The sequence below is a fragment of the Oryctolagus cuniculus genome, chromosome 13 (genome assembly GCF_051225735.1).
Source record: "Oryctolagus cuniculus isolate XC-2025 breed Fujian yellow rabbit chromosome 13, ASM5122573v1, whole genome shotgun sequence".
NCBI lineage: Eukaryota > Metazoa > Chordata > Mammalia > Lagomorpha > Leporidae > Oryctolagus > Oryctolagus cuniculus.
In genome coordinates this window covers 35,789,825-35,816,223 of record NC_142879.1, presented here as the reverse complement: position 1 = coordinate 35,816,223, position 26,399 = coordinate 35,789,825, and the positions used below count along the sequence as shown (strand labels likewise).

Here is a 26,399-nt window from a genome sequence, read left to right as displayed (position 1 = left end):
AAGAAGTCCACAGGTTGACTTTAGGCACAGTATGAATTCAATGACCAAGTGACATCACCATCCTCCATCTCTCTGTTCCATTCTTGGGATCCTAGCAATGGCTTATCTCACCCTGTTGCCATGATCTCAACAGATTATTAAAAGTGACATTTGCAAGATGACAGAATATAAAATTTAAACTCTCCTTCCTCTAATGGGAATGCTGATTCAACAATAATGCATGAACCAATTCTCCTTACAAGAAATCCAGAAACCAGTTATGAGTCTTTGGCGGGGGTGGGCACTGTGGCATAGGTTAAACCTCTTCCTGCAGTGCCAGCATCCCATATGGGCACTGGCTTGGGTTCTGGATGCTTCACTCCAATCAAGCTCTGTGCTAATGTGCCTGAGAAAGCAGTAGGGGATGGTGTTTGGGTCCCTGAACCCATGTGGGAGACCCAACCAAATTTCCTGGCTCCTGGCTTTGGATTGGCCCAGCCCTGGCTGTTGCAGCCATTTGGGGAGCAAACCAGCAGATGGAAATTTCTCTCTTTTCTTTTCTCTCTGTAACTCTACCTTACATATAAATCTTTTTTTTTTTAAAGAGTCTCTTGTATTCCAACTGAACACAAAATCAGCCACCTCAAAACCAGTAGGAGAGTTCATGGCACCCTATACCCATAGTTCCTTCTTCTGGCATAGTATTACATGGTTGGGAAGATGGTCCTAGCTCCTGGATTCTCCCTGAGAAGGGAAAAAGAAGTTTGGATACCACATCCAATATTCTGACTTTCTGCACAGCTTCTTGAGGGACTGGCTTCTGTCTCAGACTTTGATGGGACGCAGAATACTTAGATGCCTGGAACTGACCAAATCCAAATCAAAACAGCTGGGCAAGCACTCTGCTGCTCCAGAGTGCCTGCAGGTACAGTGGGTAGAAGCTAAAACAGCTCAGTGGATTCTTTCAGGGGAGAGAGAGCAAGGTGCAGAGTGCATCTGACATCTGCCTTTTCAAAATGCTTCTCAAGAAATTAGTTTCTGTCTGGCTGAACTCAGAATGTATAGGAAATCCAGCATACCCTATGGGCCTGGGAGACACTGAAAACAAAAAACAGCTGGGTGACATGTTGCTGTTTCAAGGGACCTATGGTACACCAAACAGACACCAGAGGGAGCAAGAGATTTGAGCTTCTGGAAAAAAAAAGAAATCTCCAAATATCTATAATTAAGTATGTATACACAAAAGTCCAGAGAAGATATAAAAAGGCTTGAGAGTCCCCCAGAATCCCTAGCCAGTTTTAATTGTGACTGTTTTTCCTTGTATGAATCTATAAAAACTGGAAGAAGTTGTTGTTTTTCTTTCAAATGCAGGGATACAATCACGAAGTTCCAAGTGGCATGAAGAAATGAAGAAAAATTACCTGAAAAAGGAACAAAATAAGTATCTAGAAAACAATTCTAAGAAAATGGTGGTATATTGATTACCTGAAAAGGAATGCAAAGTAACCTTTGTAAAGATGCTAAATCATCTCACTAAAATGAGAGAAAGCAAAGAGAGAATTTCAACAAAGAAATACAAAGTACAGAAAAAAATAAGATTTAGAGCTGAAGAATGAAATAAGTGAATAAAAAATTCACTAGAAAATTTTAACTATTTAACAGTAGACTTGGTCAAGCAGAAGAAAGAGGCAGTACACTCAATGACAGTTCATTTGAAACAATCCAATCAGAAGAAGAAGAAGAAAAAGATAAAAAAAAAAAAGGTGAAAAAAACCTAAGGGACTTAGGGAACACCATAACTAAGTAATATGTCCATTAGAGGAATTCCAGGAGGAGAAAAGAGAAAGGGGGCAGAAAGCCTATTTAAAGAAACAATGACCAGGATCACTATGCTCCTAAAACCGTATATATGAAATACATGAAATTTTTTCACTTTATATGAATTATTTAAAAAAAGAAATAATGACCAACACTTGTCAAACATTAGGAAAGAAATGGACATCCAGATTCAAGAAATCCAACAGATCCAAAAAAGATAAATCTAAAGTAGTTCACACTGAGACGTGTTATAACGAAATTCTCAAAGTCAAAAAAGGGATTTGATTTTGAAAACAAGAAAAAAACAACTTGTCTCATAGAAGAGAGTAACTTGAGACTATCAACAGATTTTTTTAGCAGAAACCATGAAGAATGGAGTTTGAAGATATAAAAGTGTTAAGCAAAATAAAGAGGGGAAGGCATTAGTCACATAAGTGAAAAAGTCCCTTAAGGTCCCCTCATCTCATATTGAACTGCCTGGTTTGGTCCTTGCTCCTCTATTTCTGGTGCAACTTCCTGCTAATGGGCACCCTAGGATGTAGCAAAGTACTTGGGTGAAGAACTTGTATCCATGCCAACCACATAGAAGACCTACAATGAGTTCCTTGTATCCTGACTTTAGCCTTACTCAGACCTGGCTGTTGTGGACATTTGGGATGTGAACCAGCATATGGAAGATCTCTCTCCATTTTCCATGTCTCTCTGTATCTCTCTTCCTTTCAAATAGCATGAGAGCAAATTTTAAATTTTTTTAAATAAAAAAAAGAGGAAAGTTGCAGTGGAGAATACTATAATGGGCAAACTATTTGTCAAAAATGAAGAGTGGCAGGCATTTAGCCTTGTAGTTAAAGATTTCTACATCGCACATCAGAGTATCTGGGTTCCAAGTCTGGATTCATTTCAGACTCTAACTTCCTGTTGATGCGGAGCCTGAGAGGCAGCAAGTAATGGCTCAAGTATCTGCATCCCTGTCACTCATTTGGGAGACCTGGACTGAGTTCTCAGCTCCAGCTTTGGCCCAATCTTGTCCTGGCTATTGCAGGCATTTGAGTCGTCAGTCAGTGGATGACAGCGTAATCTGTTTTTTCCTCTGTGTCTGTCTCTCAAATAAATTGAAACAAGGAAAGCAAGAAAATGAATTTCCCAGTTAAATGCAAATTGAGGGAACTCATCACCACTAAATCTATCTTATAAGAAACATTAAAGAAAACCTTTAAATTCAAGCAAAAAAGATGATAAACAGTAACATGAAAGCATATGAAAATACAGAGTTTGTTGGTAGATCACACAAATATAAAACACTATAATGGCTGGCACCGCAGCTCAATAGGCTAATCCTCCACCTATGGCACCGGCAAACCAGGTTCTAGTCCCGGTTGGGGCGCCGGATTATGTCCCAGTTGCCCCTCTTCCAGGCCAGCCCTCTGCTATGGCCCAGGAGTGCAGTGGAGGATGGCCCAAGTACTTGGGCCCTGCACCCACATGGGAGACCAGGAGAAGCACCTGGCTCCTGGCTTTGGATCAGCATGGTGCGCCAGCCGCGGCGGCCATTGGAGGGTATACCAACGGCAAAAGGAAGACCTTTCTCTCTTTCTCTTTCTCTCATTGTCCACTCTGCCTGTCAAAAAAAAAAAACACTATAACAATAGTATATAAATTATTATTTTTTTTTTTGACAGGCAGAGTGGACAGCGAGAGAGAGAGAGACAGAGAGAAAGGTCTTCCTTTTGCCATTGGTTCACCCTCCAATGGCTGCCTCGGCCGGCGCACCTTGCTGATCCGAAGCCAGGAGCCAGGTGCTTTTCCTGGTCTCCCATGGAGTGCAGGGCCCAAGCACTTGGGCCATCCTCCACTGTACTCCCGGGCCATAGCAGAGAGCTGGCCTGGAAGGGGGACAACCGGGACAGAATCCAGCACCCCAACCAGGACTAGAACCCAGTGTACCAGTGCCACTAGGTGGAGGATTAGCCTATTGAGCCGTGGCGCCAGTTATAAATTATTTTTAATTTTGACATAGAAGTCAAAATGCAATAGTTCAAAGCTGTTTAAAGTATGTTAATGGATATAATAAAATATAATTTATTATGGTAAAACATAGGGTATATATGAGAACTAATATTTCCAATATTTTGTGTGCAACTGAACTTAAGTTGCTATTAGCTTAAACTAGGTTCTTATCATAAGATATTTCATGTAAGGCCAATAATAACTGCAAAGAAAACCTCTATAGAATACACACAATAGAGTATGAGAAATGGCTCAAAATCAGTGAGTCACAAAGGAAGACGGTAAGAAAACAAAAGAAAGGTAAAAGAGGAGATTCCAAAATGGCAGATTAGGGAATGACATAGTGAACTAGGCTAGTGATGAAAAAAAAAAAAAAAGTGGTATGGAAGTGCACTCTCAGGGGAGAACTGGAGAGGAAACTACACTGGAAATCCTACAAAAGGAAGAGGAATGCTGTGGACCTGTGTGGAAGGTGCAGAAGCTCAGCCCAAACACAATCACAAGCACAACAGCAGCAGCCAAGAGCCAGAGTGGGAGGCAGCTTGGAGACAGAAGTGAGATCAGACTGTACAACCCATGGTGATACAGCCAGAGGGAGAATATGGTGTGAGTCCAGACTAGAGTTCTGGGGGCCAGCAGTTGCCTGTGAACCCAGTGGAAGTAGAGGAGCATGTTTATCTCACCCCAACTTCCCCACAACAGTGCCGGCTGCCCAGAGGAGAGAGGGCAGGGCCAGAGGGTTAGGGCCAGAGCTGCAAATGTCTTTGTGCTCACACACAGCAACTGGCTAAGACAGGATGTCATTTTCTCAGCAATAGGGTCGTAACGTCAGCGAGACAGCAACAATTGGCCAGAGTCTCGTGTGTGTGTGTGTGTGTGTGTGTGATCAAGTGATTCTAGCAGAGGGAACAATCTGCAGTCCCCATTGACTTTGAGCCTAGCAGGGAGGTGGCAGGGCAACCACATAAGATGGTGAGGCACACACAGCCTCCCAGGAGCAAGACGCCTAGGTGCAGCTATCTATGAGAACATTTGCCTCTTTGTTGATAGCCTAGTAGGGTTTAGAGAAACGTGTGCACCCAGCAACTGTAGGAACCTTGTGTACTGAGACTATGGAGACTCAGTGGTTATATAAGAAGGTGCAGGCTGTAGTGGGGTCTCTGGGCAATCACTGAGTGCAGCTTCACATGCTCAGGTCTCCTTGGCTGCCTACATCAGGTCATTGCAGCAGAAACTGTGCTCAGTGAAGACTGCACAGAACATTTGTGCAGTTCATATGGTGGTACAGAACACAATGGGGGCTAACACCTGGAAATTGATATCTACTACGCCCAACTTGGATGCTACCTCAATACTGGCCCCAAGCACTAATCAGAGCTCCCTTGCCATACCCAACACATACCTCTTGGTATTCACTGAAAGTGCAGACATTCCATTGAGCCACAGAGGTATAGTTCAAAGATAAACATCATCAGAGGGAAAAAAAAATCAATTCCACAAATGCCTAAAAATACAGAAATTCAAGAAACAAGAGTAAGGAACACACCATGACCCCTCCCTGCAAAAGGAACACAACATTTCAATATAAGAGTGTGAAGATGAAGAGACTACAGAAATGCAAGAAATGGAATTCAAAAAATTAATCATAGCATTACTCAAAAGCAATCAGAAGCAAATCCATGAACTAAAGAAAACCACATACAACATGAATGAAAATTTTTCCCATGAAATTGAAATTTTAAATATATATCAAAATGAAATATTAGAAATTAAAAATTTAATAGATCAAATAAAAATGTGATGGAAAGCCTTAACAGCAGACTTGCTGAGGCAGATGAAAGAATATCTGAACTAGAAGATAAATCTTTGGAAATTTTATAGTCAGACCAAAAAAAATAAGAAAATAGAAAAAAAACAGTGTTGGAAATTTATAGGATACTATCATGTGACCCAATACATAGATCTTAGGAGTTCCTAAAGGTGTGGAAAGAGAATGGACTAGAAGGCCTATTTAGTGAAATAATAACAGAAAACTTCCCCAATTTGGAGAAAGAAAGGGAAGCCCAAGTAGAAGAGGCACATAAAACAGACACGACCAGAAAAGATCTTCACCATGACAAACTGTAGTCATGCTTTCCACATAAATATAAATAAAAGATTCGAAAATGTGCAGAAGAGAAACACCAGATTATTTTTAGAAGATCTCCAATTAGACACACAGCTAACTTCTCATCAGAAGCCCTAAAGGCTAGGAAAGAATGACAAGATATATCCCGTCTTAAAGAAATCTACAAAGCTCTCATTTATGAATGAAAGTGAAGTTAAAACCTTCCATAACAAAAAGAAATTGAAAGAATTTGTCACCACTTTCCCAGCCTTACAAAAAATGCTTAAGTATGTGTTACATGCAGAAACACAAAAAGATCAACATTATCTAGAATGTGAAGGCAGAAAATTCTCCAGTAAAAGTACAAAGGAAATCCACATAAAAAGAAGAACATTTATGGGAAAGTGGCAGGGCCAAGTTGTTACTTATCAATAGTAACCTTGAATGTCAATGGCCTCAACTTTCCAGTTAAAGATACAGGCTGGCTGAATGGATTGAAAAACAAGACCCATCTATTTGGTGCCTACAAGAAAAACATCTCTCCAACAAAGATACAGAGTGAAAGTGAAAGGATGGAAAAAGATAGTCCATGCTAACAGAAAGCAAAAAAGGGAAAGTGTTGCCATCCTAATATTAGACAAAATAGACTTTAACATAAAAACTGTTAAAAAGGATTAAGAAGGGCACTATGTAATAATTTAAAGGTTGATTCAATATGAAGGGTGTCTGGCTATTTAAATGAAATTTTAATAGATCTAAAGGGAGACATAGGCTCCAATGTAATAGTAACAGGTGACTTCAAACCCCACTTTCATCAATGAACAGATCAACTATGAGAAATCAACAAAGAAACAATGGAGCTAATCAACACTATGGATCAAATGGACCTTCCTGAAATCTACAGAACTTCTCATCCCACAGTTGCAGAATATACATTCTTCTCATCAGTATTTGAAACTTCCTCTAGGATAGACCGTGTGATAGGCCATAATGCAAGTCTCAGCAAATTAAAAAAAATTGAAATCATACCATGCATCTTCTGTGAAATGAAGCTGGAAATCAACAACTCAAGAATTTCTAAATCATGTGCAAAAACATGGAGATTAAACAACATGCTCTTGAATGACAGAGGGTCATTCAACAAATCAAAAGAGAAATACAAAAATTTCTGGAAATGAATGAAGATGACAATACAACATATCAAAACTTTTGGGATACAGCAAAAGCAGTATTAAGAGGATAGTTTATAGCAATCAGTGCCTACATGAAGAAATTTACCAAATAAGTGAACTATCAATGCATCTCAAGGATCTAGAAAAACAACAACAAACCAAACCCCAAATGATTAGGAGGAAATAATTAAAATTAAAATTGCAAAATAAAAAAATTGAAACCAAAAAAGTACAAAATATCAGTAAAATGGAGAGCTGGTTTTTTGAAAAAAAAAAAAAAAAAAACAAATTGATACACCATTGTCTAACTAGCCAAAAAAAAGACTTAAACAAATAAAATCAGAAATGAAAAAGGAAATCAACAAAAGATATCACAGAAATAAAAAGAATCACAAGGAATTACTACAAAGAGCTGTATTTCAACAAATTAGGAAAACTAGAAGAAATGGATAGATTCCTAGACACAAAAAGAATCATTGAGAATTACTGCAAAAACATACACCAACATATTAAAAAATCTAGAATAGATAATTTCTGAACACATAATCTACCAGAATTGAGTCTTGAGATATAGAAAACCTAAACAGACTAATGACCAAGATGGAAACTGAATCAATAATAAAGACCCTCCAAACAAAAAAAAGCCCAGGACCAGGTGGCTGAATTGCTGAATTCACTGCTGAATTCTACCAGACATTTAAAGAAGAACTAATCCCAATCCTTCTCAAACTATTCAAAACAATTGAAAGGGAAGGAATCCCCCAAAACTCCTACTAGGAAGCCTGCATTTTCTTAATTCCTAAGCCAGAAAAAATACAACAGAGAAAGAGAACTATAGATCAATATCCCTGTAAAGCATAGATGCAAAAATCCTCAACAAATATATTACCTAATCAAATCAAATAACACATCAGAAAGATCATTAACCAGGACCTAGTGGGATTTACCTCTGGTATGCATGGATGGTTCAATATTTGCAAATCAATGTGATACATTCACATTAACAAACAGAAGAACAAAAACCATATGGTTACCTCAATAGAAGTAGAGAAAACATTTGATAAAATACAACACCCTTTCATGATGAAAACCTTAATCAAATTGGGTATAAAAGGAACATTCCTCAACATAATCAAGGTATGCCAGCATACTATTGAATGGGGAAAGTTGGAAGCATTCCCCTTAAGATCTGGAAACAGATAAGGATGCCCACTCTTACCACTGCTATTCAATATAGTCCTGGAAGTTGTAACCAGAGCTATTAGGCAAGAGAAAGAAATCAAGGGGATACAAATTTGAAAGGAAGAAATCAAACTAGCCCTATTTACAGATGACATGATCCTATATGTAGAGGATCCAAAAGATTCCACTGACAGACTATTGGAACTCGTAGAAGAGTTTGGTAAATTGGCAGGATATAAAATAAACACAGAAAAATCAGCAGCCTTTGTATACACAAACAATGTCACAGCTGAGAAAGAACTTTTAAGATAAGTCCCATTCATAATAGTTCCGAAAAGAATCAAATACCTTTGAATAAAATTAACCAAGGATATCAAAGAGCTCTACATTGAAATTTACAAAACACTAAAGAAAGAAATACAAGAAGACATTTAAAACTAGAAAAATCTTCCATGTTCACAGATTGGAAGAATCAACATGATCAAAAGGTCCATAATACCAAAAGCAATTTACAGGTTCAATGCAATCCCAATGAAAATACCAAAGGCATTTTTCTCAGATCTACAAAAAATGATGCTAAAATTCATATGGAAACACAGGAGACCACAAATATCTAAAGCCAACTTATACAGCAAAATCAAAGCCAGAGGCATCACATACCTGATTTCAACACATACTACAGGGCAGTTATAATCAAACAGCCTGATACTGGCAAAAAAACAGACTTGTAGGCAAATGAACAGAATAGAAACACCAGAAATCAATCCATGCATCTACAACCAACTTATCTTTGACAAAGGAACTAAAGTCAGTCCCTGTAGGAATGATAGTCTCTTTAACAAATTGTGCTGGGGAAACTAGATCTCCAAATGCAGAAGTATGAAACTAGACTCATACCTTACACCTTACACAAAAATCCACTCAAAATGGATTAAAGACTACTATATGATACCCGCAAATTACAAGAGAACACTGGAGAAACTCTGTAAGACATTGGCCTAGGCAAAGACTTCTTGGGAAAAAAAAAGCCCAGAAGCACAGGCAATCAAAGCCAAAATTGACGAATGGGATTACATCAAGCTGAAAAGCATCTGCACTGCAAAAGAAACAGCAAAGTGAAGAGGCAACAGACAGAATGGGAGAACATATTTGGAAACTACACAACTGATAAAAGGTTAATATCCAGAAGCTATAAAGAGCTCAAGAAATTCAACAATGACAAAACAAACAACCCAGTTAAGAAATGGGCAAAGGATTTGAACAGACATTTTTCAAGCAAGGAAATCCAAATGGTGAACAGACACTTGAGAAAATGCTCAGGATCACTAGCCATCAGGGAAATGTAAATCAAAACCACAGTGAGATTTTACCTCACTCCAGTTTTTGTTGTTTAATTTCTTATTTTTTTTTCATAACATTTGTTGCACTCTTTTACTAAGTGTAGGGTTAACTATAAGATCATTAAGTAAATTGAAAATATATCTTTGTAAAATTTAAGAGTGGGAATGTGAGAGGGAGGAGGAGGAAGACATGGTACGTGGTGGGGAGGGAGGGTAGGGGGGAAGTGTCAGTAAGTTCCTAAACCTGTATATATGAAATATATGAAACTTGTATAAATTAAATAAAATTTCAAAAAAGAAAAGGTAAAAGAACAGTCGTACAAGATGAGAATATTCTAGAATTCTGCATATAGTTACTATTACTGTACCTTATTTAAAAATCTATTGAGATTAATCTGTTACATTTTTAGAATAATAACAATTTTTATTATTTTTTATTTATTTTTTTACAGGCAGAGTTAGACAGTGAGAGAGACAGAGAAGCAAAGAGAAAGGTCTTCCTTCCATTGGTTCACCTCCCAAATGGCCGCTACAGCCGTTGTGCTATGCCAATCCGAAGCCAGGAGCCAGGTGCTTCCTCCTGGTCTCCCATGTGGGTGCAGTGTTCAAGCACTTGGGCCATCCTCCACTGCCCTCCCAGGCCACAGCAGAGAGCTGGACTGGAAGAGGGGCAACCGGGACAGAATCTGGCACCCCGACCAGGACTAGAACCTGGGGTGCCAGCGCCACAGGTGGAGGATTAACCAAGTGAGCCACGGTGCCAGCCTAGAATAACAACAATTTTTAAAGGCACATTATCAAATACTCAACAAGAAAACTCAATTTTCTTAGAGTTTAAATGAACTTGCTAACATTGAGTCTCAGCCTAACTTGGTAACTTGCCAAGTCCTGAAGCAGGCATTGTGATCAAATAATGGAACACACTGGTTGGTTTTCCAGCCAAGGACATGGACTAGACCCCTGCTGGCTGGCTTCTGTCAGAATTTATTATGCCTTAAAAGTACTGTGACCTGGCCGGCGCCATGGCTCAATAGGCTAATCCTTCGCCTTGCGGCACCGGCACCCCGGGTTCTAGTCCCGGTCAGGGCGCCGGATTCTGTCCTGGTTGCCCCTCTTCCAGGCCAGCTCTCTGCTGTGGCCAGGGAGTGCAGTGGAGGATGGCCCAAGTGCTTGGGCCCTGCACCCCATGGGAGACCAGGAGAAGTACCTGGCTCCTGCCATTGGATCAGCGCGGTGCACCAGCTGCAGCGCACCAGCCATGGCAGCCATTGGAGGGTGAACCAACGGCAAAGGAAGACCTTTCTCTCCATCTCTCTCTCTCACTGTACACTCTGCCTGTCAAAAAAAAATTTTAAAAATTAAAAAAAAAAGTAATGTGACCTAAAGAATGAGGAGTCAATTTTGGGCAACAAAACAAAATGTCTAATCCATGCCTCTGAAAAGCTGAGAAATTGTGCAGTCTCTCTCTGCTCATAAGTAGCAAAACCTTCTAGTTTGTAACTCTTTGCTGTTGTTCTCCACATTTTGAAATAATGCTAAAAGCTGAGCACTAAAGATCAAGGAATGGTATGGTCAGATATGTTTTCAGAAACTGACTCATGGCAGTATGGGATACAGACTGATGGCAACAGAAGCTAAAGATAACATGACAAGTCAGGAAGATTTCCATACCTAAAGCAGAGTGAGGACAGTGTGGGTGGCAGGGAGAGAACAATTGAAAGAGGAGGCATTTCAAAGGTAGAATCGAGTGAGCTGAGACAGCAGAGTGAGATGGAAACACTTGCCTTGTTCCTTGTCATTCACCCAGAGAAGTGACTAGTTTCCCTAATAATATGATATTTCTTGAAGTCCATTCATATGAGCTGAAAGTTATCCATTTAAAAAGTTACTCATCGGGGCGATGCTGTGGCTTTACTGGGTTAAGCTGCAGCCTGCAGCCCAGCATCCCATATAGCACTGGTTGATTCCCAGCTGTGCCACTTCCAATCCAGCTCCCTGCAAATGAACCTGGGAAACAGTGGAACATGGTTCAAGCGCTTGGGCCCCTGCACCAAACTGAGAGACCTGAAGAAGCTCCTGGCTCCTGGCTTCAACCTGGCCCAGCTCTAGCCATTGCAGTCATTTGGGAAGTGAGCCAGTGGATGGAAGATCTGTCTCTCCCTCTCTCTGGCTGTAACTCTGCCTTTCAAGCAAACAAAAAATTTTTTTAAAATAAGTTATTCATCTAATAATAACTCACAGAGGATACACTATATATCTTAGACTGTCCTGGAAATGGAAGGAAACACAAATGACAAAGCCCTATTATTCCAACAAGCCTATCTACCAAAAGTCCAGCACAAGAAACTTAGTTATGATGATGCTATTAGTAAATCAGGAATGCAGGATGAGAAATGTTAGGAGAAGAAATGTTGAGGATGGATAGAGTGGAAGCTGTGGGACTCCCAGATTCCCTCTTCAAGTCTGAGGCATCCATTATTTCACCATTGCTAGGAATGTGGGGGCTGACAGCTCTCAGTTGAGTCTTGCTCCAAGCACTACCCTCAGCTGAAGACAGCCAGTTCACTATATATAGCACATGTGCCCTGGATGGGTGGGAAGTTCGCACAGTGACTGGTCAGTTTCAGGAGTAAGTGTCCAGTTCCAGTGTCTCAGGCAGCAAAGCACTAAAAGGCCATCCAGCTACAAATCCTCTAGTGAACCAGCTGGAGTCTTTGTTCCTACTGCTTCCCTTCCCTTGGCCTCATCATGCTTGCTTCTTTCCCCGGTTGCTGTTGATGGCAAGCTTTGTGCCCAGTACACGTCCTGCATGCATGCCTTCTTCTCAGAGTACTGACCAAAGACAATGGGCGGGGCATGGTAGGTGTGAATTGCCTTCAGGAAGCCTAAGTACATATCAAGTAGGTAAGCATTACTTGGATGTGGAGCTCATGTTGTAGCTGAGAATGCAGACTTGTGAATCATCAATAGATAGTGATGGAAAAGCTTGGAATTTGATCAATTCAAGCAACGGAAGAAGGAGATTAAAAATTGAACAAGGAAGGGCTCTCTCTGCTAACCCACATGTAACTACAGTCTTTTTGAACCCTCTACTGAGTATTCATGAGCTTTTAGTGAAAGATTTTTTATTCTGAGTAAAACTATTGGCTTTAATGTGAATGTTTTCAATTATATGACTATGAACTATATCATTCATGCAAAATAGTATATGTATATTTAATAATAATGCTATTAAATGAACGCTTTTCCCATCTTTGGAGAATATTACCAAGAGCTCTGAATTTCCCTGTGTGCCTGTTTCTGAGGCTCTCCCACCCTCCTCCCCTTCATGCTTCTTTCTGGGCCTGATATACAGTGAGTATACACTGAGATGACCACATATGAAACAGTTCTGTGTTGTCTATGAACCATTGCCTCAAAGTACTCCAGCCACTCAAACACCATTCCTGGAACCCTCTGGACAATTCCATCACCTAACATCTTATAGGAGTGCTGGATGGCAGAGCAGGAGGGAGAATCCACCTGAAATGGTCAGTGTCTGTGACACAACGCAGGCTGCACAGTGTGCATATATACATTGGGAATAATTGTCTTGAACATTGAGTTCCTCATTCTTGTTTTTCTTTGAAGAGTAGGTAACGTTAATGTTTTGTTTTCTATTTTTAGGTTTGTATCAAGAAACTTGTGTCCCTCATTTGTGCCACCCATTCCTGCAAATGCTTGCAGTGAAGTTTATTTATCTTTCTTGAGGTCTTCAGTTTCCCTATAGGAATGCACTATTACCTATTTTCCTGTCAAGGGAAGGATGTTGCAAAGCATGTTCCTGCACATATCTTCTGCTCATATGGGCAGAGGCTTCTCTAGAATCAATGCCCAAGAACAGAACACTCAATGGTTGATTAGATGAACCCTGTACTTTACCAAAGGACGACAAATTGTTTTAAGAACACACTGCCCACATGCTTAGCTTCACAATGTAATAACCCTGTTTGTTACATTCTAGCCAGCATGTAGTATTATCAGACTTTAAAATTTTTGTCATCTAGTGAGGGTCAAGTAAAATATATTTAGGTAGGTTATTTTGTATATAAACGTGTGTGTGTGTGTGTTGTGTGTATACTGTGTGGAATTTGTGTTCTCATTTGTGAAATGTCCTTTGTGGTTTTAATTTTCCTATGGATGTGTGTGTTTCTAATTAATTTCTGAAAGCTATTTAATACCAATGCATTGCTAATTACATATGTTACAAATATCTTCTCTGTGTTTTTGGTTTTCTTATTCTCTTCTTGAAATCTTTTGATAAGCACATGTTCATAATTTCAACATATTCAACTTTGTCAGTATTTCCTTTGTGATAATGTGTGTGTAAGTATGATTTGAAGATATCTTTCTCTCCTTCCAAAGCCATAAGAATATTTTCTTAAATTTTGTTATACAGATGTCAAAATTTGGCTTTTTAACAGTAAGTCTTTAATTCATTTAAACTTTAGTTTTTTGTGTGATGTAAAGTAGATATTCACTTTAATTTTTTTTATATTGAGAGTCAGTTTTCCAACACCAGTTACTATTCACCATGTGCAACATCACATTTGCTTTATTATTGCTTCCACATATGCAAGTAGCCAAATCTGGGATATCTGCTACTCTCTATTGATCTTTCTATCCTGGTGCTAACAAAAGTAAGAATCATTACTAAATCTTTATATAAATATCATTATATCTTGGAGAAAAAGTCCTCCTACCCCACTTTCTACAGGAGTTTCTTAGCAATCCTTGGGCCTTTGCTTTTTTATATAAATTTTAGGATCAGTATATTAAATTCTATGAAAAATCCTATTGAGATATTGATAGGAATATCATTAAACCAATCAATGAAATTTATGGGTGATTGTCAGTTGTAATATTAGGCATTATTAACAATGGACATACATTATATAACTTGATTAATTTGGTATTTAAAGTTATTCTGTAAACTTTTATAAATATTTTATATGTTATCTTCATTCATGAGTATTTTAGCTTTTAATTGATATTATAAAAGACATCACATCATATTTTCTAACTGTAGCCTGCATACATACCTATAAGTCTAAATGTAAGTATCTGAAAACTTTTCTGGGATTTTTATATAAAATATGATATAATATGAAAACAGTAATATATTTTTCTTCTTTTCCAACGTATGTTTTGGTCTACTGTATTGAGCAGAACATCTAATAGGTTGTTGAATAGGATTGAAATAGTAGAAAGCACTGCGACTGTTCCTAATTTAAAAGGGAATGCCTTTAGTGCTTTACTACTAAGTATAATAACAGATTTTTACTGGCTTTATTTCAGGTTGAAGAAGTACCATCCACTCATTTTTTTTTTTTTTTTTTGACAGGCAGAGTGGACAGTGAGAGAGAGAGACAGAGAGAAAGGTCTTCCTTTTGCCGTTGGTTCACCCTCCAATGGCCGCCACGGCTGGCGTGCTGCGGCCGGCGCACCGCGCTGATCCGATGGCAGGAGCCAGGAGCCAGGTGCTTTTCCTGGTCTCCCATGGGGTGCAGGGCCCAAGCACCTGGGCCATCCTCCACTGCACTCCCTGGCCACAGCAGAGGGCTGGCCTGGAAGAGGGGCAACCGGGACAGAATCCAGCGCCCCAACCGGGACTAGAACCCGGTGTGCCGGCGCCGCTAGGTGGAGGATTAGCCTAGTGAGCCGCGGCGCCGGCCCCATCCACTCATTTTACTAAGAAATTTTCAAATACAAAAAATGAATGTTGAATATTATTACACTCTTTCTGCACATATTGAAGAAACACATGATTGTTTTTTATTTGTCATGTGGTGAATCACATTAATAGATTTTCTAAACTGAACCAACATTTATGTTCCTGAAATAGTATTGCTTCTAATATCATTTCAAATAATTATTTTATACAAAATAGGAGTCTGCATATCAACATTTTCCTTAGTATTGATGCACTTGCTATTTGTATAAGAGATTATTATTATCTTCTCAAGATATCCTTGTCTTTTGTTTGTTATTCATGTTAAATGATTTTCATCAAATGATTAAGGAGAAGACTCACCTTTTCCATTCTCTGGGAGATTTGTTATAAGAATGGAATTATTTATTCCTCAAACTTTGAATAACTCATATCTAAAATAATTTTGTGGCACATGATGTCATTGAATCTGTTTTTATAATTTATATTTTCTAGGATTTAAAAGATAATTGCAAAACTTTATTATGTCTGATCTTTTAAAAAATATTTGGTTGCTTATGTCTTTTTCCTCCCAAAATTGGACCTCTCCCCTTTTACTCGGATGAATGTTTATGTCTATCCTTCCTTATATTATTTTTGTAGTTTAACTGTCATTTTTTATATTCATTATTCTATTTTTTCTATTCCCTTTTACTTACATTTATTATGATGATCTTTTCTTAAATTTGTTAATTAGATCCTTAATATTTTAGTTTTTTCTTTTCTAATGTAAATATTTAAGAAATTATATTTTACTCCTTTAGTTAAATTTACCAATTTTGAAAAAAATAGCGTTTTCATAATCACTCTGTCCCAAGTACTAATACCCACTAAAAATTTTATGAGTTTTTATGAGAAATTTATTTATTTCCAGACTTCAGAATTTTTAAAAATAAAGTTGTACTGAAAAGTGATCCCTGTTAAATATGAGTGGGAATAAGAGAGGGAGGATATGTACAATTGGGGACATGCTCAGGCTGACTTGTCCCAAACGGTAGACTTAGAAACAAACCAGGGGATTCCAATTCAATCCCATCAAGGTGGCATGTACCAATGCCATCTCACTAGTCCCAGTGATCAATTTCTGTTCACAATTGATCATAATGATAGGACTAAGAGCCAAAGGGATCACATAAACAAGACTAGTGTCTGCAAATACTAACCGATAGAATCAAAAAGGGAGAGAACGATCCAACATGGGAAGCAAGATACACAGCAGACTCATAGAATGGCGGATGTCCTAAACAGCACTCTGGCCTCAGAATCAGCCCTTAAGGCATTTGGATCTGGCTGAAAAGCCCATGAGAGTATTTCTGGCATGGAAAGCCAAGACACTCTTGTCGCTCCCCCTCTTCGTGGAGGAACGACACAGGACCCTGTGCTGTTCTTTTGTCTGCTCAGCCCTCCCCGGGTTTGCTGCTGGTTCTTCCTGGGTTGGCTACCGACCCTTCCACCTCCTTGGAAGGGCGGTTCCCCCTGCCACATTCCCCACTTCTGCGGGGGAGCGGCACACCGCCGGCCGGCTCTCTCGGGGGCTGCACAGGTGTTCCTTCAGATGTTCCCCTTAGATGTTCCTGGTGCATGTTGTCTCTCTCCTCCTTTATAGTCCTCTTCCACCAATCCCAACTCTGCTACCCACACGCCGAGTACGCTGCTCTCCTCCAATCAGGAGCAGGTCCTGCTGTTTATTGGTTGAACCGGAGGCAGCTGTGTAGAAGCTGCTTCTCCCTTCTCAGCGCCATATTGTGGGAGAGCAGATGCATAGAATAAGTCTTAATTCCAGTAACTTAGTCTAGTCCGAGTTGCTCCCAGTTGCTCCCCACAACTCTGGGGAAAAAAAAAATGACCTAAATGAAAGATCTCTGCGAGTGAGATCCCAGTGGAAAGAACAGGTTATCAAAGAAGGAGGTACCTTTCTCTGAAGGGAAGAGAGAACTTCTACTTTGACTACGACCTTGTCTAAATATGATCAGAGTTGGTGAACTCAAAAGGCTTCCATAGCCTTGGTAACTCATGACAAGAGCCTAGGGTGATTACTGATGCCATAAACAAGAGTGTCAATTGTTAAATCAACAACAGGGGGTTTTTAGCAAGATGGCGGAATAGGAAGGGAGCACACTGATAGTCCGGGGAGAGACAGTTTAATGAAAATGGAGATACTGCAGGTTCAAGGAAGAGTAGGGGAAAAAACAGCAGAAGAAACTCTTCCGGAACTAGTGATTCACAGTGGACCTGCGTGGAGAGCGTGGGAGCCCACAGTTTGGGACACCAGCGGCAGACTCAACACACCAGCGCTGGAACACGAGGTGAGCCAAATCTCAATAGCCCGAGACACCGGCAGGCAAGCGGAAAGAGGAGACTAGAGGGAACGACCCTGGGGGGAACAGTTCACCAGGCTAACTAGAAGAGAGAGAGAAAAAAAAAAAGTGACCGATACGGACACGGGTTTCTCTCTCTCTGCTCACCTCTCAAAGGCGAGCAAGACAAAGAGCAGGCGCCATCTTGGATATATGTCATAAGCAGGGCGACCTCAGGTCTGCACTGGCCCTGAGCCTAGCAGAAAAACCTGACTCTGGGAGGGGTGAATTAACAGGAGATTAGGACCTAGTGAATTTGTGGTGCTACTGAACTGAGACTGTGAAAAAAGAGACGGTGGGGGAGAGAACTCATGGAATTCACATGAGTACTCTCCAGAGACGCTACAATTCCGTAACTTTGGCAACCCAATGGGAGACTGAAGGAGAATTCCCTGTGTGGTCCTTGGGAAAGAGCTTCCGATCTCTGGCTCCTGTGGGTATATCATTTGCCTGATAACTACCTCCAACTTCGTTCAGCTGTGCGGAATTACTTCCCTTTTGAATCAAAAAAAAAAAAAAAAAAAAAAAAAAAAAAAAAAAAAAAAAAAAAAAACAAAGAAAGAAAGAGAGATCTACCATGCCTAACCTGGGAGTGTCACCTTTGGCACACCAAACAGAGCTCTCAGGCCACACCCATCTTAAGCCTCTAAGGCTCCATCAAAAACAGACAGTCCACTTAATCTAGAGTCATAGTATAACAAGCAAAGCACCACAGTGAAGAAACCAAATATCTCCAATATGCCAAATAACAAACGCAAAAACCGAGGTAATAAAAACAAGGAAGTCACTATGACGCCCCCAAAAGAAAAAGACACCCAAATTCAAGATTATGAAGATGATGACATAGAAGAAATGCAAGAAGCAGATCTCAAAAAATTGATAAGAACATTAAGAAGTTCTCAAAAACAAATTCTTGAACTACAGAAATCCTTAATGGACAAGATAGAAAATCTCTCCCGTGAAAATGAAATATTAAGGAGGAATCAAAATGAAATGAAACAACTAGTACAACAGGAAACTGTGATAGTGATGAGAAATCATAATGAAGTGAAGAATTCAATAGATCAAATGAAAAACACATTAGAGAGCCTTAAAAACAGAATGGGTGAAGCAGAAGAGAGAATATCGGACTTAGAAGACAGAGAACAGGAAAGGATACAGTCAGACCAAAGAAAAGAAGAGGAAATTAGAAATCTAAAACATATTGTCGGGAATCTTCAGGATACTATTAAAAAACCCAACATTCAGGTTCTAGGAGTTCCTGAAGGCATGGAGAGGGAGAAAGGATTAGAAGGCCTTTTTAGTGAGATATTAGCAGAAAATTTCCCAGGTTTGGAGAAGGACAGAGACATCCTAGTACAGGAAGCTCATAGAACGCCTAATAAACACGACCAAAAGAGATCCTCACCACGATACGAGTAGTCATTGCACTTACTCCTCACGTAGGATCTCTGTCCTTAATGTGCTGTACATTGAGATTTAATGCTATAACTAGTACTCAAACAGTATTTTTCACTTTGTGTTTCTATGTGGGTGCAAACTGTTGAAATCTTTACTTAATATATGCTAAACTGATCTTCTGTATATAAAGAGAATTGAAAATAAATCTTGATGTGAATGGAAGGGGAGAGGCAGCGGGAAAGGGGAGGGTTGTGGGTGGGAGGGAAGTTATGGGGGGGGAAGCCATTGTAAGCTGTACTTTGGAAATTTATATTCATTAAATAAAAGTTAAAAAAATAAAATTGTATATTAGAATTGTCTTAGATTTACAGAATTTCATAGATATGGTACACACAGAGAACTTTTATACCCAGTTTAATTCCTCTATTATTAACATTATTGTGATATATTTGATAAAACAGTATTAATATATTATCATTTAAAATTATTTCTTTATTTATATTTCCTTAGTTTTTAGTGTTTATTTCCTGTTCTAGAATATATCATCATATCTGTCTATCTTATCTCCTTAGGTTTCCTTAGATTGTTAGTTTGTTAAACTTTCCATATCTTTATGATTTCAATAGTTTTGAGGGGTACTAATTATTTTTGCAGAATGTTCTTCAATTAGGATTTGTTGATATTGTTCTCATGACTGGAAGGGGTTTATAAGCTTTTGAGAGGAACAGAGTACATTATTTAAAAAAAAAAGATTTTATTTATTTGAAAGGCACAGTTAGAGAGAGAGCGACAGGGAGATCGAAAGATCTTCCACCAGCTGGCTCACTCCCCAGATGTTCACAATGGCCAGGGCTGGGACAGGCCATAGCAAGGAGCTCCATCTGGATTTCTCACATGGTGCACAGGCTGAAGGACTTGGACCAACCTCTGTTGCTTTCCCAGATGCATTAGCAGGAAGCTGGATAGGAAGTGGAGCTGCATCAGCGCTGTGGCGCAGGTTAATTCTCCTCCTGCAGCACTGGCATCCCACATGGGCACCAGTTCTAGTCCTGGCTGCTCCAATTCCAATCCAGCTCTCTGCTATGGCCTGGGAAAGCAGAAGATGGCCCAAGCCCTTGGGACCCTGCACTTGGGTGGGAGACCAGGAGGAGGCTTCTGGCTCCAGGCTTAGGATCAACACAGCTCTGCCTGTTGCGGCCATTTGGGGAGCGATCCTCTCACTGTCTGTAACTCTACTTCTCAAATAAATAAATAAAATCTTAAAAAAAAAAAAATAGGAAGTAGAGCAGGTGGAGCAGCCAGGACTCGAACCAGCACCCATGATGCTGGTGCTGCAGGCAGTGGCTTAACCCATTATGGCACAACAGTGGTCCCAAGAATACCATTTTCATCACATCACATGAAGGATATGTTATTGTCAGACCTCACTGATGATGCTAACCTTGATCAGTTTCTTAGTGGTTGTGAGTTTTCTCAGTGTAGAGTTTGCTTCCCTCCCCTTTTCACACTTTACTTTCTGGAATGAAGTACTGTGCACAGTTCACACTTACAGTGTTTGGAGTTGTGTTCCTCTTCTTTGGCAGAGGGGGCATGTGGGTATCTACAGAAATTATCTGGAATTTCTCTGAACGGTATAGTTTTCTCCCATGTTTGTTTATTATTTACTCATATTGATATGAATAGATGGATATTTATTTTATATTTTATGATATAACTCAATACTGTTATTTATCATGTTGCTCCAATTATTTTGGCTTTGACATTTTATGAATTTTTAGAAGTTTGTTTTTAATAAGTTTAAAAGCTATCTTTTTGCTATATACTTTTCATTGATTGTGATGTAGTTACAGAAAAATCTCTATTGTATAGATACCTTAAAATTTATTAGTTTTTCTTTATAGCATGCTAAATGTTAAGTTTTATAATTGGCTAAAGTATTTAAAATAATTTTCATTTTTCAATTATTGAGACTAGTCTCTTGTATATGTCATTAGATATTAACCTTATTGGATTTTTGGCCTGCATAATATATTGAAAAACTTTGTGTGTGTGCATACAATCTGAAATACATGTAAAACTCCACCGTTGTGATGGCAAAAATGTTTAATTTCTCTTTACATTTCTTCCATTTTTCTTATATATTTTGCACCTAAATTATTAGAAAACCATAAATTTATTTATTTTCTCTGATGAATTAAAGCTAATATTTTGTGTAATAAGCTTTTGTATCTTTAATAATACTTTTTTATTAACATTTTTCTCATAATAAAATTAAATAGGTTTCTCCTGGTTTTCACTTGTCTAGTATATTGTTTTTCCATTAAAGTACTTTCTTTCTGTGTTCTTATATTTTAGAGGTGTTGATTGTAAATTACAAGTTCCTGGATTAAAATGATACACAATTTTTGTCTTTGAATTGAAAAACTTAATTTACTTTTATGATAACAAAGACATACGTAGATGTATTTCTCATCTAAGCTTCCTAATAGTTCTATTGTTTCTTTTTTTCCTTTTCTTAATTATTTTGGAATGTTCCATTTTCTTTAATCCCTATTCTTTAGAAGGCATATTTTCTGATATTTTTAGTGGTTTCCCTATAAATTCAGTGCATAACTTACCAGCATCTATTATTAACTTGTGGTATCTCCCTAACACAAAATAGAATAAGGAGCTTGGAAAATATTAGATTATCCCTTTATTTTATATATTACTACTTATTACTATTCTTCTATTTTCAATCTCATGAATTAGACTCAAATATACATTTTAAAGTTTTTTGAAACACAATTTATTCTGTACTTTTTTATTTTGATCATATGTTACTCGATAAATCACTGTAAATGGAGTTCTCACCATAGATTTTTTAACTTTCCAGAAAACTCCTTAAAATCTTTGCAGGCATGGCTTTCACAGTACCTACCCATCACATGACTGGGACATGTGCATATTAATTCTCTTCTCCTTTAACAAGAGTCCCTTGACAGGAGTGAGCCACCATGAACAAAAGTTTAGAATGTTGGTTTTGCAGTAGAGTAAATCCTTGTAGCTTTCTGAAGTCTATTTTCTTCGTTTAGTTCAAGACTTAATTGTTTTCTCTTATTCATAATGCTAATAATATTTCTTCCTGCTCACTGTCATCTTCACCAAGAAATGCTTTTTAACTATTCATTTCTACGATCCGGCTTTTTATACATTAATTCCACTTAAAATCTGTGTTTTGTGGTAGGAAAGAATCAAATCATACCCCACCCCCTAGACATGGAACATCTGTGCCTTATCTGTAGCAGACACATCTGGTCCCTAAAAAAGCATGGAGAACTCAAAATGTACCTGCCACCGTCGCAAAGACTATATATAAGCATGTACAAGCTGATGGAGAAACATCTCTAGTACGGGACCCCACTTGTGAAATATGGAACTTAGTACTGGGTTTTTGTTATTGATGATCACACCGAAAGGTCTTGTGACTCAACTGTGAACAAGAAAGTTTATTCTTAGCTGAATGCAATCTGTCAGTATACCCATTCTCAATCCAATGTCCTAAAAACCCAGACTCTCAGCCAAATTTTTGTTGATCTCTAAGATTCATGAAATATTATTCTTAACATCTTCATTTTATTTATTTTTTAAATTTCTATTTGACAGGTAGAGTTATAGACAGTGAGAGAGAGAGAGAGACAAAGAGAAAGGTCTTCCTTCCGTTGGTTCACCCCCCAAATGGCTGCTACGCCCGGTACTGTGCCGATCTGAAGCCAGGAACCAGCAGCTTCCTCCTGGTCTCCCATGCGGGTGCAGGGCCCAAGCACTTGGGCTATCTTCCACTGCCCTCCTGGCCACAGCAGAGAGCTGGACTGGAAGAGGAACAACTGGGACTAGAACCAGCACCTGTATGGGATACCAGCACCGCAGGCGGAGAATTAACCAAGTGAGGCATGGCCCAGCCCTACATCTTCATTTTGAATGAGACCCTCACCAAAAGTTACAGAGCCTGGATAACTGCAGAGTGGCATGGGGAAGAAGGAGTGCCCTGTTACTTCCCAGCAGGTGGCCATTGTACTTCTGTTCATCTCTGCCTATGGGAGGCTGTCCCATGGCTTTGGTTACAAGAGCCAATGCTGGGACTCTGGGCCAAGTTCCACTCTCACCTATAGGAAACACAGATTCTGCTACTTTTGCTGGAAATTGGGGGTATTAATACCATAAATCGCAGTGACTGCTGAAACAGTCTTGTATATTTGGAGCCTCATTGCTAGTTTGTGCTTTGCTCAGACCTTGCCCTAATGTTGGCCAGTTTTCAAGTTATTTTGGCAGGTGTATTGACTGGTCAGCAGTAACTGGGAAGAAGAATGAGGGAAACAGAAACCAGGCTCTCACGTCCTTCCAGTTCAGTAACCTGCGCTATCCCCTGTGCTACCCATTAGATAGGAAGGCTGAAATGGACCTGGAAATAACAAATGAGAAAGGACTTAGGATGGGCATATCCCCCTTCAGAGCTGACCTAAAACTTAATGGGCCATCACATTTCCCCACTTAGTCATAGTGATTATATACCTCAGATGTTCTGAAATAATTCCAATGGAAAATAGCCAATTCTGTTGTTCCTAAGAGAATATGTGAACTCAAAAGTTCCTGTGTCCTAAACTGAGGGGCTGGAAATTATTTTCAGAATGGTATCACTCTGCTATGGCCTCAGCAGATCATTTCTGCTGCCATTTGTCTTCACCCAAGCTGATATGAGCGACAACACAGACTCCCAGTTTATACACATTCTGGCCCTCCCTCAGCTGACTACTCTTCTGATATTATTTTCAGAGACTTGGTTTCAGGTGGCGAGTCAACCGCTTATAGGGACCGAATGAAATGAGAATCAAGAGAAGGGTCTCTTCTCAGCTTGTGACTTCATTTTGTCTCACCCAGGGCACCTTCCCAGGGTGAGCATGGCCTGCCTGTGCTGGGCTAGGTCACTTGGCTTCCAGGATGGCATTCTGGACATGTGAATTGCTCCACGGTCATTCATCTCCTGCTGTTTATGAGAGGCCTTGTCTTCAGATACCAGCTGGTGATGCTTTCAGATTTGCCCACAGCTAGAATTCTCAAGCACTTGACAGCTCTGTCCCTTCTAAGGCAGCATTTAATCCTTTTGTGTCTGGAATTCACTAAATCACAGTGTATGTGTGGGTGTGTCAGACACCTGCCCCTAACTGTGATTTCCCCAGGACTAGATGCTAGCCTACCATTCAGCAATTCAGGAAAGACAGAGAAAACAGCTGAATATCTGTCCTCAGTATTATGATGTTAGAATTTTCCACTGGGAGCTGACACATGCATAGTGGTAGAAGCTAATTTCTGGCTCTGATTTTGCTGTTTTACTAGTATTTGCTAGATTTCCTGTGAAATATTTTTGAAAGAGAAAAGCAAGCTGTGGGATATTATAAATAGTATGAAACCATATCTGCAAAATAAACAAAAAAGTAGGTATGAATATTTATAGTAGATATATGGTTATGTCTCTACATACACAGAAAAATATCAAAGGCCATATACTCATGAGGAAGTAAGCAAAAAGGAGGATGGAGGAGAGAATCACATAAAAGAAGAAAAAATCAGATTGTATTAAAGTATAAAAATAATACCTACCACAAAAATTCAAACTATGTTCTCAATCTTTGTTGTTTTTTTTTTTTTGCAAGTTTTACATCACTGTGAAATCCATTCAGTACTTCTCTTCACTAGATTATGTGTTTGACAATAAGAGTGTGATAGAGCAGAGAGAACCTGGTCTAAGCTCAGCTACCAGCTATGTGGTGCCTGCACAAATCACTTCCCCTTGAATGCCAGCAACTCTCACATTTCGTCAACTGGAATCTAACACAGGGAGTCGCCAGAGCATCACTATTGACATCAGGAACCAGGTCATTCCTTGAAGGGGTTGGGCAGGTGCAGTGCTGTATGATGCAGGTGTTCGGCCACCACATCCCTGGCTTCTATTTATTAGACGCCATCAGTACCCCACCCAGTAGAGACTACAAAAATGTCCTCAGGCATTTCAAATAGCCCTTAAGAGGCACAATTACCCCAGTGTTGAGCCATGAATCTAATCTAATCTCAATGATTATTCTATCCTTTTCCTGAAATTTGTTTTTCTCGTAACTTAAAAGGATACGTCTCAATAGTTCCTTTGAAAACTGACCTCTGAATTATGTCAGTGCCCTTTGTGTTGATGAAGTGTGTGCCACCTTATCATTAGTGTGAGAGGGAGATATGAGCTTGTTGTTTTCCTCTCCGTATTGCACAAACACATTATGATGACTCATTCACTGTAGGGACAAGGACCTTCAGCCTTCAGGTGCTCAGGGAATGTTCCTAATAAATCATCATTATCTGAGCTGTTTTGAGCTACTCTCGTATGGCTAAGGAACAATGACTTAGAATTTTTTTTAAATGAGGGCAGTTCCTTTCTAATCATTTGCTTTATTCCTACAGTAATCACACACATGCAGGAACTGTTTCTATTTATTGCACTCTTCATCTTAGAATTCCGGACTTTTATGAAAGTGATAATCCAGGATAAATGAATATGTCAGGAGCACAAAAACTCGTAGGCTTTGATGGTTTAAAGTCATCATTCTGATTTTGAAGAGCCCAGAGTTCTCTGGAATTCCAAACACCCTAGTTATTAGTTATTACAACCTGAAGAATATTTTCCCAACATCATACAAGGAGTAATTCTCAGTTATAGCTTCTTAAAAATTTCATTTATTTTGGGACTGGCACTGTGGTATAGTAAGTAAAGCCACCACCTGCAACACTTGCATCCCAAATGTGTGCCAGTTTGAGTCCTGGCTGCTCCACTTCTGATTTAGCTCCCTTGATAATGGCCTGGGAAAAGCAATAGAAACTGTACCAACTCTCTGACTCTTGTCAGCCATATGAGAATCCAAAAGAACTCATGGCTTCTGGCTTTGGCCTGACCCAGCCCCGGCCATTGCAGCCTTCTGGGTAGTGAACCAGCAGATGTAATCAATCAATCAATCTCTCTCTCTCTCTCCCTCCCTCCCTCCCTCCCTGTTTTTTTTTTTTTTTTTGTAACTCTTTCAAATAAATAAATAGTTTTTTTTAAATCTTTATTTGAAAGGCAGAGAGAGGCACAGATAGCAAGAGACAGAGACAGAAACTATCTACTGATTCATTTTGCAAATGCCTACAACAGAAAGGACTGGGTCAGTCCAAAACCAGTAGCCAGGAACTCAATCTGGATCTCCCATGTGGGTATCAGAGGCCCAATAA

At 39.3% G+C, this 26,399-nt stretch overlaps 1 long non-coding RNA gene across 2 annotated transcripts in view; it reads right to left on the bottom strand.

Moving 5' to 3' along the window:
• Positions 1 to 26,399, bottom strand: part of LOC149122541 (uncharacterized) — a 354,460-nt gene that overhangs the window by 286,736 nt on the left and 41,325 nt on the right. The window lies entirely within an intron of this gene.